The sequence below is a fragment of the Curcuma longa genome, chromosome 1 (assembly GCF_044706935.1).
Source record: "Curcuma longa cultivar G26 ecotype Majalengka, Jawa Barat chromosome 1, ITB_CL_G26_1.1, whole genome shotgun sequence".
In the NCBI taxonomy this organism is placed as follows: Eukaryota; Viridiplantae; Streptophyta; class Magnoliopsida; order Zingiberales; family Zingiberaceae; genus Curcuma; species Curcuma longa.
The window spans coordinates 3660735-3672414 of record NC_133861.1 but is presented as its reverse complement, the minus strand read 5'-3'; the positions used below and the strand labels follow the sequence as shown (position 1 = coordinate 3672414).

The 11680-nt window shown below is 37.2% G+C and overlaps 2 pseudogenes; both read left to right on the top strand.

Moving 5' to 3' along the window:
- The window catches only part of LOC141822671 (uncharacterized), a 54759-nt pseudogene that overhangs the window by 2000 nt on the left and 41079 nt on the right, over window positions 1-11680 (top strand).
- LOC141814578 (U6 spliceosomal RNA) lies at window positions 6213-6303 on the top strand (annotated as a pseudogene).

Genomic DNA, 11680 nt, shown 5'->3' with positions numbered 1-11680 from the left:
ATTTTCATCCATTATTCGTCACTAAAAAATCACTATATATCAAAAATTTAGAGAGCAATGGATAACAATTCCCATCATTATTTTAGAGATTTGTTGAATTCTTCAAATATCAACGAAAATTTAAGTGAAAAAAATTCTTAAGTTCATCTTAATCTCCTCAATCTTCAATTTTTATTTCTCACACAACATTATATAATTTTCAACCTTTTCTATACCCACCACCAAATTAGTATAATTTCAAAAATTATCTAAAATTTTTAAATAGCGACCATCGAGTTCCGTTTTATACATGTCTCTGGAATATTGACAAAGTAGTCAATATTTTATGCAAGCTCCATCTTATGAAATTAATATACTTCAATCATCGAGGATTCAATCAAATGAATCGCGAAAGACAAATATTGATGCAAGTGACGGTGATAAAGGAATAAAAACACTTCATGCAGTCCCCGATTCATAATTTCCTTCATTCTCATCCGAAATAGAGTTTAACAATATTATTTTCGATAATGCAATCAAGACGGACAACAAATCAAATAGAGATCATAACAAGCGAACAATGTGAACAGTAGAGATGATAAGCTCCTTGCAACAACCTACACAATTATGAGTGAAAATCTTGTAGTTGGTAATGTCCAAAAGAATGAATCTTTTTGAAAACGGATGGTAACATACTACAATATTAATCGAGAGAAAAGAGCTAAAAAGAGAACTACGGATAAAGCAAAATCACATTAGGCTTCGGTGAAAAAGATCGTGAATTGATATAATGAAATCTATAATAAATTGTACAATGATTGACCAAGTGGATGGAGTGATAAAGATTTGATGGTGTGGGTTTATGAAAAATACAAGAGTACTTTTAAGTCTACTTTCCAATATGAATATGTGCGGAGAATTGTAAAAGATTGTCCGATGTATGTTCTTCAATCCTCAGGGTGACAAGTTGTAAAGAAATCAAGGACATCAGAATCACCAAGTGCACATACTGACTCTTCTAATCCTAACACAACTGTTGATGTGGATGATAGAGAAGTATGATCTCGTCGGATCGGACAAAAGGCAACAAAAGGAAAGGCAAAGAAAAAGTATGTCTAATCGATGAATTGAGTCAAGTTGTGCAACAATCAGTAAGACCTTTGGAAGAGTATAATAATAATAGGAAAGTGGGTCAACTCATTCAAGCACATTAACTCCTCGTAATGAACATGCAAGACATGACAAATGAACAACTTCAAAACCATCTAGCGACATATGAACAGCTGAAAAAAAAGATTGAACATGTAGTGGATTTGTTTATTTTATTAACTTAATGTGGTTTGTAATTTCTAAGGTTTATCGTTTTTGTATTTTAATAACTTAATGTGGTTTGTAATTAATATTTTCATATCATGTGTTTTAGTATTTGTGTAATTTATTTTTCGATTATTAATGTTATATATAAACTGGTTGTTAAAAAATAGTCATTGCAAACTAGTAGTTACAAATTAGTCATTGCAAACTAACGATTACAAACTAACTATTACAAACTTACCGTGGCAAACTAACCGTTACAAAGTAGCCGTTACAAAATTGGTATAAAAATAGGAGATGAAACATTCACAATTCTCCATATCATATCTATTCTCCTCTTTTCTCCCACAAAACTTTTCATTTGTTCTAATATGTCTTAAGATCCTAACCAACCTAACATAGAAAGCATTCCTGAAGACACAACAAGCCATATAACTCGTTGGCTTGAAATGCAATTGAGATCACTCATTGGCTTGAAACGCATGAAAAAAAGGTACAATTTCTCTAGGATGTTAGGAAGTCTTGATTGTATTTATTGGGCCTGGCAAAATTGTCTGGTTGCATGGAGGACATAGTACACATGAGACGACCATGACTACCCAATAATTGTACTTGAGGCAGTCGCATCAGTTGATTTGTGGATATTCCATGTCTTTTTTAGAGTTGTTAGGTCTCGTAATGACATTAATGTACTTAATGAATCACATATTTTTAATGATATCTTGAAAGGAAATGCACCAAAGATTAATTTTATTGTGAATAGTATACAATATACAAAAGAGTACTACCTAATAGATGATATATATTCGGAATGAGCCACTTTCGTCAAAAGTTTTTCCTACCCTAGGATCCGAAAAAGAATGAAATTTAAGGAAAGACAAGAAGTTGCAAGAATGGATGTCAATCGGGCATTTGGGGTGCTCTAAGCTCATTAAGCAATTATAAGAGATCCAGGGCGACATTAGTTCATGGATAAATATAAATAAATTATATATACATGCATTATTTTACACAACATGACTGTGGAAGATGAAGGTCATGCATATCGATTTGGGATCGCAAGAACAAGATATTATCATAGTGAATCAGGGCTCAACCACCGAATTTGTTGAATACTGATGAGCTAAGGTTTTATGATATTTGGTTTAGTCATTTTGGGTTTTTACATGAAAATAAAATGCTAAATGACATGAATTGATTGCAATTATGAAATATTGTATTTTTGGATGATTAATCTAATTTCTGTGATTTTTTATGATTAATTGTGCATTAATTGAGCTTGATTCCTTGTAGGGTCCAAATTGAACCACAATTGAGCAAAATGGAGACCGAGTCAAGCCAAAATTGGTCAATTTGATAGTTCTAAAACATCATGATCAAGATTTGAATTTGATTGGAGCTGAAATCGGATCAATTGGAGCTTAATTGGATGAATTGGGCTGAACCTGACCTAACACGGGCTGAACCAACTTGACCGAGTCGGCGGTGAACAGTGCGCCATCAGATTCACGTTATAATGAGAAAGAACACTGTAGCAAAATGGCGGTTACTGTAGCAGCACTGTAGCATCTTCATTTTCGCCCGTTTTTCCTCTGTTTCTTAGATTTAGAGCCAGATTTCCGGGTTTTTCTCCTTCCAAATCAAATTCCAGCTTCTAGAGACGATAACGAATTCATCTTGGGAGTCAATAGGAGCTGATTCCTTCCGTTGAGGGTTTCATCGGATAATCTTTGCCGCCGCGAACTTCAACTGGATTATCCTCGATCTATCATATTTGGAGCAATCGGTTCATTCAGAGGGGTTCTCTGAAGAGTATTGAAGGTTCCTAAGCATTGAATTCATCACGATTTGAAGGAAATCCAGCTGATGAAATTAATCTGGATCGGCTCTGTTCTGAGGAGTTTCCGAGGGTTTCTGATTTCCTCAGATTCAACCCGATTGCAGATGAATCCAAGTTTGAATTGAGTGTTGTTCTTCTGGATTTCTGATAGTTTCCTCAGATCTAGTGTGACGGCTAGATTGGAATTGGTTTGTGAAGGGAAGATTCTGAATTCTGTGTTTCTTTTCATTTTTTAACATTGTTGTTGTTTGATTCTGTTCTTTGCTGTTAATCTGTAATTCATTTCTGAGTATTAACATTGTTGATCTTTAGTTGTTTGATCAGTCAATTTCGAGTTGTTTAGGTAATGTTTTGTTGTTTCTTTCTGAACAATGGCTTTTATTTTTAATTTCTGCATCACTGTTTCGTATCAGACACTGTTCCCTGTATCAGTAGCTGTGTAATTGTTTCTGATCAGTAGTTGATTCTGATTTTCACTCATTGATCAATAGTTGTTTCTTTGCTAGTTTAGGTGTTATTGCTTAACTTCGAATTGTTTTGCATATTTAGGTTAGATTGGTAATTAGATTTTATTGCTTGGTTTCATGCATTTTTCATTGAAACATGAATTTTGAATTTACATTTCATTGAAAACACCAAAACCCCCATTTCATATACAAAACCCAAAAATAACGATATCCTAGCTTGATTCATACAACCTTTCTACTAGTCCTTGGAAAAATACGACTCGTGACCCCTATATTATATTTACTTGTGAGTTAAGGGTTTTCGATTATAAATTCTAATTTGAGGCTCATTCGTGACATCATTTGTGGGCATATCAAATAGCGCGTTGCACGCTTTTCGATTTTCGTAAAACTTCGAATGCTTAGGAAACTAAAATAGAGAACGATGCGAAAACGTAAAATATGAAGTAAGCAGATGACACTTTTATTTTTACTTGGTTCACAGCGCAACGCTGCTACTCCAAGGCCCACGGTCTTTGACCGTTTACTCTGGGCAATCTACTAAGTCACTTGCCCCTTTTCGACAGCAAGTGTGTCGGAAAAATAATACAAAAACCCGATTACAAGATTTGAAAATAGAAGTACAGGGTTTGCTTTGTTACCGAACTTCTAGCTTTCTTGGTCGCTCCCCGGAAGTCGATTTTGGCGCCTCGGTGTGAAGTTGAGTAGCTTGGAGCAGGTACAACACCGACATCGAAAATGCAAGGCTCGGGAGTCGCGAGAACAGAGTTCGGAGGCGTTGGAAGTTGATTTCTCGGCTGCTAGTCGCGGGGGCTTATATAGCCTTGCTGAGTCGACTCAGATGCAGATCTGGGTCGACTCCAGCTTGCGTGGCAGATAAACCTTTATCGTTTTCGCCCGTTATCCTTCTTGAGTCCACTCCGATTGACTTCTGGGTCGACTCCAGTCGCGGTGGCATCAGCAGCGATAACTTTTGACCCTGAGTCGACTCAAAACCTTACCTGAGTCGACTCCAGGCTGAGTTGGTGGAAAGTCGTCGCACAAACTTCCGGATTCCAGCTGACTCGGCTGGAGTCGACTCCAGAACCCATCTGAGTCGACTCCAAACCCAAAATTTTAACTTTTTATCCGAAGTTCGCATTCGTCTGACTTTTCCTTCCTGCAAAAGATGTTAGCTAAAAATGATAACATGCAAAGGATTAAGTTGGTTCATCGAACCAACTACGAGTCTTAACTTCGGATCTCCAGTGAGACCCTGGGTTAGATCGACGCCTAATGTTCCTCTTGAGAACGTGTCCTCACCCACTCCCCTCGGGAGAATTTACCTGATTGCCAATTGAGTCCTCCTGACTTGTTGGACTTGTGCTCGGCTCTGTCTTTGCCGCCTAGGATTTGTGCTGCAACTGATCCTCCTGATCAGCCCAGTCTTCCGCTGCAGCTTGATCCTCCTGACCAAGCCCAGACTTCTGCTGCAACTTGGTCCTCCTGACCAAGCCCAGACTTTACCTGGTGCACTTTGACTCTGCCAAGACTTCATGCCTAACAGCACTAGGACTTAACATGTCTCCTGTAAACTCAGTTCAACTTGTTTAGCCAAACCACATACTTAACTTGATCCTAGTTCCATAATCAAAACTCTGATTCGATTTTCTAGTGCTTCATGCACTAACACATATATTTAACATTACTACAAGAAAAATCCATAAATTATTCTAACCCACTAATAAACTCATCAGTTAAACTCCGAGGTTCAAGTATATTCTTTTTATACATCCAATTCATTTCTTTCTACATTTTTCTTATTTTTAATTTATTAACATATTTAAAAAAATACTACATATAAAAGCTAGTACCTCATTAACAATAATAATATAATTAATTATTTCTAAATTTTTATAACAATAAGTAAAATTATATCTAAAGTAGGTGAACAAAAGTGAGTGTCTCTAAATACGTTAAGCTCACATCAAAATGAGACTTGCACAAACAGGAGAGGAGAGAAGAGCACTTCTATATGACCCAATTTTCATGCATAAATTTGGGAGGAGAGAAGAGCACCACTTTCAGAAAGCTCTCCCTTGTTTTCCTCATTAAAATTTATAAGAGAGGAGTGAACTCTCCTCATGGTCAACAAGTGCAAGGCGGTAGAGGGTGGTACATAATTTTACCTCTTCTCACCTCATGGTCAGTTATATCAAAAGTACTTTAGCTAAAGGTAATATGTGAATCTATCAAGAGCAAATATCAGCAAAAACATTTTAAAATAATACAACACTTGTAAACAAAATATGGAGTGAGAAGTGATTTAGATTGGTTTGCAAAAATCAATTAAAATGTATGACTCTACATACATGAACTCACATAAACAATTTCAAATCAATACTAAAAAAAGACATGTTAATAACATCGAACATATCACCAAAGGATATAAGTTAGCAACAAGTTTTGAAAGGAAAGAAAGAAGCCTTATCAGGCTGTGTGAGGCTAAGTTTTTTCTAGATTCATAAAATAACTCTACCTTAAAAATCCATAACTGAACACAAATAAGAAAAGGCCAATTTAAATGTGATAAATCAGTTTAGTCCCACTTGAGAATCTATGGACTAATGAAAGTAATTTACATTCTACAAAATTAAAACAAAGAAGATTAGCATGACCCCTAGGCAAGGATCACTCATAAATAATGAGACAGTTCAAAATTTTAAATAATCACAACTCAGAGTTACGTTAAGAGAACTAAAAAAATTAAGTTGTGAGACCAACATTCACAACTATGTGGTAAAGTTTTTGAATCGGATAGAAGAGCTCAGAGATCCAAGATATTGTCAAATAAAAATATCAAACACGCTGAGTTAATTATCCATGAATTGGAAAGTAAGTGATGTTCTAACCTTCAAGAAGAGAAAATCCCCATAAATAGAATTTCCAACCAACTGTGGGGTTTGTGAGCCCACATGCTTCTTCACAAAGTCTATAACATGCAATTGGTCAATTAATCATCCATCAAGATGCATGAAAAGGATAACATGCATTGTTCCAATTCCAAAAATATATGCCCTCAGTCACTAGTTAGATCAAATCCACATAAATAGAATTTCCAACCTCGCTGTCAACTCCTCAACCCCACCGTCAGTCGGTCAAGCTCGTCGGCATGTTAGTTGACCTTAGCGGGCGGCCGACAGGCCTGATCAACTAACGAGTAGAATAACTCACCAATAGGGAGAGGGGAGAAGAGGGGAGGGGAAAGAGAGAGGGGAGAAAGCTTACTGTCGGAGTTTCCATCACCTAAGACGTCGACATCGCAAATGTTGGTGCAGGGAGCACCAGATGATCGAACCTTAAGTTTTTATAATGACAAAAGGTTCAAGTTAAGTGTGTGATGTTTATTGATGAGCTGAATCTAAGTGTGCAAGTAGCATAGGAAAGCTCTTTAGTTGCGACTAGGCACAAGAAAGTCCTAGTTGAGACTAGGCAGTGGAAAGTCCTAGTGGCTAGGCAGTGGAAGTCCTAGCTGGAGGCTAGGCAGACCTAATCTGGAGGATTAGGTGGGAAGACCTGGTTTGGAGGACTGGGCAAAGAAGTCCTAATCAGGAGGACTAGGCAGGAAGACTTGGCGGATCAAGTGCACCAGGTGGAAGACTAGGCAGGTCTGGAGGACTGGATGTCTAGCGGTGGAAATCCTGGGGGCCGAGGATTGAGGCTAAGCAAAAGTCCAACAAGTCTGGAGGACTTGGTTGGCAAAAGGTAAATTCTCCCGAGTGAAGTGGGTGAGGGCGCATTCCTGGTAAGGGGAACAGTAGGCGTCGGTCTGACCTAGGATTTCACTGAAAATCCAAAGTCAAGACCAAAATAGTTTGTTAAAACTGTTGCTCTTTCCTGTTATATTTTGTTTTGCACTAACTTGTAATGCAGGAAAGGAGGGGCTGAAACTTTGTGTTCCGGGCATGCCCTTATCTAGATCCAGGCGACCGGACCTCCAGGCGCCCGGATTGGTTCCAAGCGACTATACATCAACGGAACAGGGCCAGCGAAGCAGTGAGGTGGCAGAGTCCTAGTGGTCGGGACACCTCAACTTTCAGGCACCCGGATTGGTTCCAGGCGCCCCGATCTGGATAAGGTGTTGCGGAGTCAAGGTTGATCCGAAACCTCCACGTCAGCATAGAGGCGCCCGAAAGGGATGCAGGCGCCCGAAAGTGCCAAGTCAGCAGCGTCGATAGTGGATCGATGGACAACATGGAGGCACCCGAAAAGGCTTCCAGGCGCCCAGATAGCTAATAATAAAAGAGCCTCAAGGGAGAGCCCTTGAAGCATCAATCTGCAATCAAATGACGACCATCTGCACGTGAATCTTCAACCAGGAACGTTGTCGTCACGCCGAAGAGCTGCATCAGAATCTGCATATCTTTACTCTGTCGGTATAATTATTACACTTTACTTTGCACTTAATTTATTAGGTCGGTATACTTGTTACCGGTCCTATCTTTTTGTAAAGCGCTAACTCCCTTTCGTAAGAGGAGAGTTATTTAGTTGATTGCCTGTCAGAAATGATCCTTTTGATCGTGGGCCTTGGAGTAGCAGCCTGTGGCTATGAACCAAGTAAATCCTTGTGTTTTTGTTCTTTCCGCTGCCCTCTCGATTTCTATCTACGCAAGGTTTTACGAGTTTTATAAAAATTGTGAAAATGTAATGTACACGCTATTCACCCCCTCTAGCGCTCCCAACGATCCTACAATTGGTATCAGAGCGAGGGGTGCTCGAACACAGTGCAACCACTGATCGAGCAATTTTTTTTTTTTTTATTTTCACATTATTCTATTTCTCCCGCACTGCTAATCCAAGACCAAGTCTTGGTACATTTCAAATTTTTTTTTTATGTGCAAGATTTAAATGGTCCATCAAGAAGGTTACAGCACTGCCAGGCCACCTCTGTTCTCTGGGGAGGACTTCATCTACTGGAAGGGTAGAATGGAGTACCACCTAAAGACTCAGGTGGACATGTGGATAGTGATCCAAATCGATTCACAATCCCAACCGACAACGACGACCTTCCACAATTGTGCGAGAAATGGGATGCGGCTACCAAGAGAAAGATCGAAGCTGATGCCAAGGCAACCCAAACACTCCAATGTGGGTTGACCAAAGAAGAGCTCAACAGAGTCAACCCATTCATTAGCGCCAAAGATCTATGGGACAAGCTCATCGAACTCCATGAAGGGATGTCCGATACGAAAGTCAGCAAGTGCGATCTCCTTCTAAATAAGCTTTACAACATCAAAATGCTAGAAGGCGAATCCGCTAGTGGACTGCATGTGCGCATCCAAGACTTGCTAAATGGTCTCCATGCAATCGGCCAACCCGTTAAAAATCAGGATATAATAAGGTACGTGCTGAAAGCATTCCCTAGGAACACTTTGTGGGCATCCATGGTTGATGCTTACAAGGTCTCCAGGGACCTTTCAAAAATCAAGCTCGATGAATTATTTTCTGAATTTGAGTTACATGAGCAAACTAATGCCAATCCGGTTGAGAAAGGGATTGCTCTTATTGCAGGTCAGACCAAGGAGAAAAAGTCCAAACGACAAATAGAGGAAGAATCTGACAAATCATCAGGGTCGGAGAGCAATGACGAAGTCACCACCGAACTAGTAAATCTAGTTCAAAAAATGCTGAGGAAGAAGCGTGGACTTAGAAGATCAGAAATGAAGAAGGTGGTACAGAAAGCTAACTCCAACAAACCATCCACAAACAAGACAGAACTCACTTGCTACGGATGCAAGGAGAAAGGGCACTTCAAGTCTGAATGCCCTAATCAGAAGAAAGAGCACAAGACCAAGAAGAAGGCGCTCAAAGCAACCTGGGATGAGTCATCTTCAGAGGACTCAGAAGAGGAAGCTAACACAAGCTTCCTAGCTCTTCCAGCTCGAGACGAACCAGCTGAAATGGAGATAGACTCAGACAATGACTCAAGTACAAGCCACGGATCCATATCCATTTCAGAAGGATCAACAACCTCTGTAAGTATGGAAAGATTATATTCAATTATATATAGTCTAACTAAGAAACTGGCTAAGTCCAGCACTCAAGTTGAATCACTCCAAGAGGAGGTAGCACTCCTTAAGGAGAAAGTCAACTTCAGGTCGCCAACTGAAAATGTTCAAGTTGGAAACTCAACTCAAGTCAAACTTGAGGAAGAGAATTCCAGGTTGAAACTTCAGATTGATGATCTGAAAAGATCATTGGAAATTACTTCGGGCTCCAAGTATCTTAACATGATGCTTGAAACTCAAAGGGTTAGGTACAATAGATCTGGGCTTGGACATAAAGCCAAACATAGATCATACATGTCTTTATTGAATCGACCCAAGAAATCAAGAGTCCAAGCATGGGTTCCTAAGTCCAACCTGACCAATCCAGTTAGACCGAACCAGTACTGGGTCTCTAAGGATCAAATACATTATTTGATCAGACCTAATAGGAGGTCACGATCTAGGGGGATCTAAAACCTTGCATGTTAAATAAAATTGTATGTTTTAAATCTTATTTTATTTTTTATTTTATTTTTTAGATTGAACCTAGGCTAGGTAAGGACACAAAATTTGATTAACACTTGTCCAACATAGTACCAGGGTAAGTTGAGATAATAGTACATTAGGAAAACCCAATTTAAGTGGTCAAGTGGGGTAAGGAGTACCCTAATTGATTTACTTAGCTGAGTGGAACTAACCGAAATTACCTCGTCAAATCCTAGACTAGTTAGACCAAAGTTTCTCCCTAAATCAGCTAAATATGCAATTTCTTGAACTAGCTTTGTCTTAGAAAGTGGTCGTTGCTCCGATAACCAAGAAGGCCCTTGTGCCTTGCCACCGCCTAGAAGCTAATTTTTGAAATACATATTTAGTAAATCAAAAGGTTAAACTTGAATCTAACCCAAGGTTAATCAAATATTAGATAATAACCAATTACATTAATCAAGATAAAAATAAAAAATCATCTCACATAACCCATAGGATTAACTGTGTGATCATCTAGAAATGGGTGAGATGAAAATTAGGATTAAAAATTCTAATATAATTAATTTTTTAAAATTTTAATATAATTAATTATTAAAATTTTAATTAAAATTAATTTTAAAATTAATTTTTAAAATTTTAATTAACTAAATTTTTAAAATTTAATTAACTAATTTTTAAAATTTTAATTAACTAAATTTTTAAAATTTTAATTAACTTAATTGTTAAATTTTTTAATTAACTTAATTTTTAAAATTTTAATTAATTAACTTTTTAAAATTTTAATTAACTTTTTAATTAATTAATTAAATCTTTAAAATTTTAATTAACTTAACTAAGACTTCAAAATTTAAATTAATTAACTTAATCTTCAAAATTTAATTAATTAATTAAATCTTAAAAATTTTAATTAATTTACTAAATTTTAAAAAAAACTTTAATTAACTAACTAAATCTTAAAATCTTTTAATTAATTAATCCTTAATATTTAGTTAAAATTTTAACTAATTAACTAATCCTTAAAATTTTTAAACTAATTAACTAATCTTTTAGAATTTTAATTAATAAATAAAGTGTTAAAACCCTAATTAACTTACAATTTTGAATCTTAAAATAATTAAACTTAAGATTTTCTTTAAAACTTTAATTAATCAAAACTAAAATCCTAAACTTAAAACTCTAATTAAACCCAAAGGCAAAAAATCAAATTCTGATTTTAACCATAGTAACAGAAGGTGTTAGCTTTAATAAGGGCAGCCCGGTGCACGAAGCTCACGCCATGCGGGGTCCGGGGAAAGGATCCATTGTATGCAGCCTTACCTTGTCTTTGGCAAGAGGTTGTTTCCAGGATTTGAACCCGTGACCTTTAGGTCACATGGCAGCAACCTTACCGTTGCGCCAAGGCTCCCCTTCTAGGTGTTAGCTTTAATATTTTGTTAAAATATTTTCAGTCTCATCCTCTTTTCATGTAAAAATTTTCATGACATGATAATTTAGGACATGACATAATTAATGCAACTAAACATGGCAAATGACATGACATGGTATATTTAATGCAACTAATTATGACT